Source organism: Humulus lupulus, chromosome 2 (genome assembly GCF_963169125.1).
Source record: "Humulus lupulus chromosome 2, drHumLupu1.1, whole genome shotgun sequence".
Classification (NCBI taxonomy): Eukaryota; Viridiplantae; Streptophyta; class Magnoliopsida; order Rosales; family Cannabaceae; genus Humulus; species Humulus lupulus.
In genome coordinates this window covers 7,793,658-7,803,033 of record NC_084794.1, presented here as the reverse complement: position 1 = coordinate 7,803,033, position 9,376 = coordinate 7,793,658, and the positions used below count along the sequence as shown (strand labels likewise).

At 39.6% G+C, this 9,376-nt stretch overlaps 1 non-coding gene across 1 annotated transcript; it reads right to left on the bottom strand.

Moving 5' to 3' along the window:
* Positions 1 to 1,953: 1,953 nt before the first annotated feature.
* Positions 1,954 to 2,060, bottom strand: LOC133820686 (small nucleolar RNA R71). The gene has a single exon (XR_009887088.1). It is a non-coding gene; the product is annotated as a small nucleolar RNA R71 (small nucleolar RNA).
* Between the last annotated feature and the right edge of the window lie 7,316 nt (positions 2,061 to 9,376).

The window sequence follows — 9,376 nt, the reverse complement described above, 5'->3', positions numbered from 1 at the left end:
GAAATTGAAGAAAAAGCGTGTAATTCTTGAAGAAACGGTGTTAAACGGGCTAAGGAATGGAAGATAGGTGAAACCGGGGGTCAAATTGAAGATTTGGTGAAAAAATGCAATTTGAGCCGCAGCTTTATGCACTAGCGCCGCGGCCCTGAGAGTTACAGAGAAGGCAGCAGTTAAAAGGCAATTTGAGCCGCGGCTCTATCAATTGGGGCCGCGGCGCTGCTTGAAGTCAGAGAGGAACCATGATCGCGAATTGCACTTGAGCCGCGGCTCTATCAAGTGGAGCCGCGGCACCAGTCCGTACGAAAGCCGAATTTAGGGCATTTTTCAAGGGCAATTTTGTCCTTTCGCACATAATTAATTAGGGATTATAAAAGCTTTCTTAATGACGTTTTTTAGGGGAATTAACCTAAGGAGACGACGGAAGGCACATTGTAGAGGATTGCAAGCGGATTTGAAGAATTCATCACATTTTTCTTCTTTTCTACTTTGAATTTCTGTATTTTGGATGCTTTTAATTTCTCCTATGGTTATTATGGATTTAATCATGAACTAAACTATTAGTCTAAGGTGTTAATGGATTCTCCTGAACCTTTATTTTAAATTAATGCAAGTTTTATGATTTCAATTTTATCTTGTGATTTATTCAATTTGATTCTAATGCTTGTGAATGATTGATCACCATTGACATGAAATATATGATTTTGATTCGAAATCTGAGAAGTGAGAATTGAATATGCTATAATTGAATAAACATAGATTTCATATTAGGACGAGAGTACCTGTGTGGTCTGTGTAGTTTTAGGGTTGTTAATCTTAATGCCTATCTTATGTTTATTTATCACAGAAATGTAGAAAATTTGCATAAGACTGAGACTTATATATCCTAGTACGAATATAAGTTATTATTGTTGACCTGCTATCACAAGAGAATAATTGAATAGTAAGAGTTGTGTTAAGGAGAATTAAAGAGGATGGTTGATGAAATTAATTGCCCTAGTTTTTAATCCATTGAATTTTCGTAACGTTATTTGTTTTCAGTTATTGAAGTTAATTTTAGATTTTTGTTTTACAATTTTAGTTAATTCTTGTGACTCAATTATTGTTAGCCAAAAAGAAATAGGAATTAAGTTTGGGTACTTAGTATACAGTCCTCGTGGGAACGATCTCACTTACTCTTTATTACTTGTTACGATTACGTGCACTTGCGTATCGATTTTACACAACAAGTTTTTGGCGCCGTTGTCGGGGACTGTTTTTACTAATATCAAGAAATTAATTCTTTTTCTAATTTGGTTGTCTTTCTTTCTTACCGTTCTCATTCTGGTTTTCTTTTGCAATCTGTGATTTCAGGTATTCATATAGTTTATGCGACGACAGGGGTCTGAGTCAAGGGTGCATGTTGATCCGGAAATTGAGAAAACCTGTAGAAGAAATCGGAAACAGAAAAGGGTAGAAAAAATGGCTCAGAACAGAGGTAACGGAGGGGTTGACAACATTGCCCATGGTAACGATGAGAATAGAAATGCTGGGATTGCAGCGGGTAATGTTGGAGGAATAGGAGTTGCACCAGTTCAGCAACCAATGCAAAGAAGTTTGCGGGACTATGTGTTACCTACTGTAACGGGGGCACAGTCATGCATTAGACCTCCAACGGTTGAGGCTAATAACTTTGAAATTAAGCCTGCCATTTTGCAAATGGTACAATCATCAGTTCAGTTTGGGGGATTGCCAACGGAAGACCCAAACTTACATTTGGCTAATTTCCTAGAGCTCTGCGCCACATTCAAAATGAATGGAGTGACAAACGATGCAGTGAGGTTGAGACTATTCCCGTTTTCATTGAGGGACCGAGCAAAGAGTTGGCTTATTTCTCTGGAAGCCAATTCTATCACAACATGGGAGGAGCTAACTCATAAATTTTTAGCAAAATTTTTCCCACCATCGCTGTCTGCAAGGTATAGAGGTGAAATAAACAATTTTCACCAAAAAGATGGTGAATCGATGTATGATGCGTGGGAGAGGTTTAAGGAGCTGCTAAGAAAATGTCCCCATCATGGAATTGAAAAATGGATGCTAGTCCATATTTTTTACAATGGTTTGTGTGGTACTACTCGCACAATCATAGATGCAGCGTCTGGAGGAGCGTTCATGAGTAAGAGCGCTAATGAAGCTTATGATCTGTTGGAAGAAATGGCTATGAATAACTATCAATGGCCATCAGAAAGAGAAACCACTAAGAAGGTGGCTGGAGTGCATGAATTGGATGCCATCTCAATGTTGTCCGCTCAAGTGGCAACATTAACTAAACAGTTACAACAGAACAACATTCAAGCTCAAGCTCCAGTTATGCAGATGCAAATTATGTGTGAGTTATGTGGGGGGCCTCATTTATTTGAACAATGCACAATGAGGGATCTTAACAATATGCCTCTGGAGCAAGTGCAAACAATAGGTAATTTTCAAAGGCCCTCAAATAACCCATACTCAATGAACTACAATCAAGGGTGGAGGAATCACCCTAATTTCTCATGGACAAATGGTCAAGGTAGTCAGCAGCAGTTTCAGCAGAGCCAACATCAGTACCCAAGGCCTCCTCCTGAATTTTATCAATCACAAAATACACCACCGCAACAGCAAATACCTATGAGGCAACCTGAAGCACAACCTGATGTACTTAATCAATTTATGACAGAAACGAGGGCATCTATTCGAAGCTTGGAAACTCAGATTGGACAGTCGGCCACGCTTATGGCAAACCGAGCTCAAGGGAACTTGCCAAGCACTACTGAGGTGAATCCAAAGGGGAATCCTAATGAACAGTGCCAGGCGATTACCTTGAGGAGTGGAACAGTGTATGAGGGACCAAGTATAGAGAAGAAAGTTGAGCAGAAGCATGATCAACAGGCACATATCACAGAGAACAAGCAGAAAAGGGGTAAAGTTGAAGAAGTTAATGAGAACCTTGAGACAAAGCAGCCAGAAATAAGCATAGATCACCATATAAAGATCCCATATCCTCAGAGGCTTCAAAAGAATAAGCTTGACAAGCAGTTTTCTAAATTTTTGGATATCTTTCGAAAGCTACACATCAACATTCCTTTTGCTGAAGCACTTGAACAGATGCCAAGTTATGTGAAGTTTATGAAAGAAATTTTGAATAAGAAAAGGAAACTAGAGGATTATGAGACAGTGGCACTTACTGAGGAGTGCAGTGCGATACTTCAAAAGAAGCTACCTCCCAAGCTTAAAGATCCGGGTAGTTTCAACATTCCATGCTCTATAGGGGGTTCAATGGTGACAAAGGCTTTATGTGATTTATGGGCTAGTATAAATCTAATGCCTCTATCTATTTTTCAAAAGTTAAAATTGGGAGAAGCTCGGCCTACTACCGTGTGTTTGCAAATGGCGGATCGATCACTGGCTCATCCGAGGGGGATCATAGAAGATGTGTTAGTAAAGGTCGATAAATTCATCTTTCCTGCAGATTTTATTATTCTTGATATGGAAGAAGATGAAAATATTCCAATTATTCTTGGAAGGCCATTTTTAGCAACTGGTAGGGCCTTAATAGATGTGCAAAAAGGCGAGTTGAAGTTGCGAGTACAAAAAGAAGAGGTAACATTCAATGTTTTTGCAGCAATGGAGGTTCCAATTTGTTGTAGAGTTGATGTGGTGGAAAGTAAGGGTGATAAGATGAAATTTACTAAGAAGAAATCTATGGTTGAAGGTGGAAAGCGAACAATTCGTCATAAAGTGAAAAAGATCTTTAGTGAGAAAGCTCGATTGTTTCATGAGCGGTGGAAAGTTCCAAAAATGAGCAATATCAAGAAACGGGCGTCTTCTCATGATACTATGGCTCTTAATGAGAATTGAATATGCTATAATTGAATAAACATAGATTTCATATTAGGACGAGAGTACCTGTGTGGTCTGTGTAGTTTTAGGGTTGTTAATCTTAATGCCTATCTTATGTTTATTTATCACAGAGATGTAGAAAATTTGCATAAGATTGAGACTTATATATCCTAGTGCGAATATAAGTTATTATTGTTGACCTGCTATCACAAGAGAATAATTGAATAGTGAGATTTGTGTTAAGGAGAATTAAAGAGGATGGTTGATGAAATTAATTGCCCTAGTTTTTAATCCATTGAATTTTCGTAACGTTATTTGTTTTCAGTTATTGAAGTTAATTTTAGATTTTTGTTTTACAATTTTAGTTAATTCTTGTGACTCAATTATTGTTAGCCAAATAGAAATAGGAATTAAGTTTGGGTACTTAGTATACAGTCCTCGTGGGAACGATCTCACTTACTCTTTATTACTTGTTACGATTACGTGCACTTGCGTATCGATTTTACACAACAGTACTTTGGGAATTTCGTAAGTTGAGTTGAGAATTAGTGGTTAATGATCATTGGTGATTGAGTAACCTGAGTAACTGTAATGCCCTGGTTACCCCAGAACAGTTACAGCGATCGGTGAACCAGAAATTTGACCCGCTACTCGAGTCATTTGGTTAAAAACGTGCTCTAAGTATGATTAACAGGTTAAGGTGGAAAACTTAATAAAAAGGGAATGGATTTTTTTTATTACCAACTGCTCTGCAGAGCTAATCAAAAACATTTACTAGTTGTTCTCAATACAAAATAGTCATTACAGTTTCAGATTTACAATCCCGCCGACCTAAGCGGCAAAATAGGGTAAACCCCCTAGTTCCTCTGAGAACGCCTTGGCCGTGGTGGTCAAGCGGCCGCATATGTACACATCACCACCTAAGCTCTCCACTCAAGGCTGAGTAAGCTTCTCTTTCCCTTTACCTGCACCACATAGCACCCATGAGCCAAGGCCCAGCAAGAATAGCATAATAAAGCATGATATAATATCAACAATGACCGTAATAATCATTCAGGACCAACAGTCCAAACAGATAGGTGACAGTCACAAAAGTCACTAGTATGGGAAAAGCACCCTTTAACCATGTGACGATAATATCATCAGGGCTTAACAGATAAGTGAGTATCTCACTAGCTTTAACAGGATAGGTGCATGGTGATTAGTCACCAACATAACCTTCCTCATGACTCTAGAGTCATAACTATGGAACAACGTTCCCTAGCCATGTAACAAGCAGTCACCGGGACCATATGCCCTGGCTCTGTATAACTAGTCTCAGACTAGCCAAGCGCTTTTAAACTCATCGACCTTAGAGTCGGTCCAGTGTTAATGCCTTAGAGCCATTCAACGTTGATATCGATTAGATCTAATCTTCATTTGGCTCGACGTTCTTGACGCTATGCCATTCCTGACTCTTAGGTCAGTGTCCCTGACTAGTCAGTGCCATATACAGGTAATTAACATTCACTAGCATTTAATATGCAATCCATGTCCACATTTGTCAATCAGCATGCCTCAATACCAAACTCGCATGTCACATATACACAGGGTGCAGTTTTCTTACCTCAGGTTTGAGTGAGAAGTATAGTAAGGACGACCCCTGAGAACGATCGATCTTTTAGTTCCTTAGCGGTTACCTAATCACAACCAATTATAACCTCCATTAATGAGAATCAACATAGATAGGGTCTTAACCTAAGCACCACTCTCGGGACCTTGAAACATGCCCACACGGTGAGTAGATTCGATCCCGGGCCTTAAGGATTGAAACCCCAAGTAAAAAACCCTTAAAACACTCAAAACGGGACTTGGAAGGAGCAGGGTAGCGCTAAAGCGCTCAACCCCTAGCGCCCCAGCGCTATACTCAGAACCACCAACATGCCAAAAAGCCTCCTAAGGAGCGCTGTAGCGCCCTAGGGTGGGCGCTATAGCGCTACCTCCAGACCCAAACTCCCCTGAACCGACCTTCTTCATTTCCTTCGATTCCAACCTGATTCCCAAGCTTTCAAATCCCATTCTTAATGCCAAATGAACCCAAAAACCATCCTAATACATCCCAAACATCACAAGCATAGGAACCCTAGCCAAAACTCCCAACAAAACCAAGTATTCACCCTAGAAATCTCAGCTGCAAAACAAAACCAAAACAGGGCAAACCGAAGAATTCCATGGTTAGAAACTTACCCAAAGCTCAGCTTACGATGCTCTTCAATGGAGGAACACACTTCCAAACTCCCAAGGCTTGCTTCCCAAGCTAGAATCCTCAAGATTGGTTCAAAAATCACAAAGAAAGGTGAAGAGAAGAAGGTACGGGAGAACTCAAAATCTTGCTCTGTTTTTACTATCTTCTTTCGGCCAACACTGAATATATCTATCCTAGAGGTGAAATGTCCATTTTACCCCTAGGTCAAATAATAGTTTCTAAAGGCTCCCAAGGGCATATTTGGTACTTTCCTCCTATCTCGTTAATCATAATTAACGCTCTCCAATTCCCGCTATTCTCAATAATCTCAAACACCAATGATTCACATCCCGTTACCCTTTAATACCCGGTAACGCTCTAATCATTAAAATCACCCCGAGACTCCACCCAAGCCCTGGTCTTAAACCTGTTGTGACTAAACCGCTAATCAATAATCCAAGATCATCTCATGCCGAATAGCTCGAACCAACCCACATTATAATGTGGTCTCAGCACATATCATTGAAATGCATACAATCATACAATTATACCCTCAACGGGCTAAATTACCATCACACCCCTGTAATTAAAACGTGGACCCACATGCATGCATTTAACATCATATTATAATATAATTCACATATACATGATAATATCATTTAATGGCGTAATTAAACAAGTATGGCCCTCCCGGCCTACTAAACCTGCAATTAAACATCATCGGAGAATTCAGGGCATTACAGTAACCATTAGTAACTGCTGGGAGTAACAAGTTGTGATGGGAAAATGGTAGAATAGTAATAGAGATGAAATGACAAAAGTTCCCTTGAGGTTAGTTAGGAAATAATTTTTGTGAAAGGGTAGAATGGTCATTTGGTTAAGGGTAGATAAGCTCCAGCTGAAGGAAAAGGGAATTACGTATTACACTTGGTCATAGATGGTTTATGCTGGAATTTGGAAGTGAAAGCTAGAAGAAAAGAGAAGAAAAAGAAGAAAGCTAAATTTGAAAACTAGGAGGAAAAATCAAGGTGGTTTGAAGCAATTAAAGCCAAGCAGAAGTCAAGATTGGTCAGAGGTAAGTTGTATCTCTGAAATTTATGTGTTTTAGCAAGTTTCTATAGAATTAAAGTTGGAATTGAAAGATGGTTTGTGGCTGGTTTGCTTGGGAATTCAGCTTGTCAAATCAGAGGGCTTAGCTTGGAGCTGGAATCAAGGGAGCTTAAGGTTGAATTCTCCACTTGAGGTAAGGATTCTGTGCAATTATGAGGTTTAATTCTGTTGTGGTTTAAGGAATTTGAAGTATGGTTTGGGTTTTTGTAGGCTTTGGTCTAAGTTTCTATCATACTGGTTTGAACCACTAAGATTTGGAATCAAAGTGTGATTTATGGAAGTGATTATGTATCTATACTTGTGGATGGTGTTTAAAGGTTGTTAGATGGTTTATTTGGGGTTTTAAATTGGTTTTGGGGTTTAAGTATGTGTTTGGGTTGAGTTGGAGGTGTTTTGGCTCGGGAAAAACGCAGGGGAAAACCCAGATTTCTGGGTTCGCGAAGGGGCGCCGCGGCCCTGTTGTTTGGAGCTGCAGCGCGAGGCTGCTTCAGAGCTAGGGGATACTCTATGACTTGCTGAGCGCCGCAGCCCTCAAGGGCAGCGTCACGACGCTAGGCTATTTTCAGAACAAGGAATTTTGCATTTTTGGGCTTTTGCTCCGGGGTTCGAGGGATGTTTATGATGCATTGCTTTAGGAATTTGGGGATTCCGAGAGTGTGGGATTGGTCCCGATAAGTGGTTTTGGATTGGTTAGTATTAAAGGATGTTTTATATGTGTTGTGACTAGGTCTTCGGAGAGGCTCGGGATAGAGGACCGTACTCGTGACTTTGGTGCATTGTGAAGCTCGGGATACAGGTAAGAAAATTGTAGCACCCGTAGTAGAGCAGGGCTTGGGCCCATAGTGTTGTTGCAGGGCATGGCCCTAGATTGCATTATTGTTAGGGTGTAGCTTGAATGAATTGTTATATGCTTGAATGCTGTTTAAGTATGCTATATGTGTGGATAAAGTAGAATGAACGGCGAAGGAGCCGAGAACGGCGAGGGGCCGAGAACGGCAATGGGGCCGGGAATACCACTTAGCACATGGAGTGCTTATGGTTAGGGTGAGACCCCAATGGATACATGGGATATCCTTACGGTGTGGACCGTGAACCCATGCTTTGGTAACGCTTCTGGGACGACATGGTCGTACATGTGTTTAAATCTTATGGACTGTCTGTTTATCTGTGAGTTATCTGCTATAGTGATTGTATGATATGCATATGTTATATGCTATTTAAGGTTTCTTGCTAGGCTTCGGCTCACGGGTGCTCTGTGTTGCAGGTAAGGGCAAGGAGAAAGTCAACTAGCCATGAGTACGGAGAGCGTGGGGGCGGCGCGTACATGTCTGGCCTGCCCGACTGTTTTGGTTGGGGGCATTTTGAGAAATGGCTGTATTAAACTATGTTTTTGATAATTAGTCATCTGTAAACCTATTTTGAATTGTAAATATTTTACAAACCTCATTTTGGGATCCCGAATGTTAAACTCTTGAACTTTTAATGAAATAAAGTACTTTTTAAAGATTACAGCCTTGACTTGTTGTTTAATCACACTTTTGTTCTAAAACCTCGCTTAGCAAGTTAATTGCATGTTTTAAACTCACTTAGTAACGGCTCTAAGGTAGTAGGGCGTTACATTATCCATCCATCATTTCATCCCTTATCAATTAAGATACTAATTTATGCATTTCGAATAAATCTGTGCATGATTTTTTGGTTTTTTTTTCAATTTTTTTCACAATTTTTTAGATCTGAAATGAAAAAATTTGCAGAAAACTCGATAGACCTCGATGTACCTCGATGCCCAGCTCGATGGGCCCTTAAAAATCATGATTATCAAGAAAAAATCATCTGCCTCAATGCAAATAATTGCAATTAATAAAAAGTGCATAACTTTTCACTCGTGTGTCCGTTTGAGGTGATTTTTTTTTAATTTTGGTATTTTCTTGAGATCTACATGTCTGGGATGTGTACACTCACATTTGGGAAGTTGAAAGTTTGAAAACATACCCAAGTTTCAAAATAATACCCTTACTCAAAGTATTTACAGCATAAATATATAGTCTTTTATTTTTATGGCAAAAATACTCAAAGTTGTTAAAACATTGTTTTTATCAGTACATCCTCTGTTGGAGCTGTTAAGTGTTAACTCACCAGATATGTATCACTCCGTAATTTGGGTATTTTTTCATCAAAATATGTATT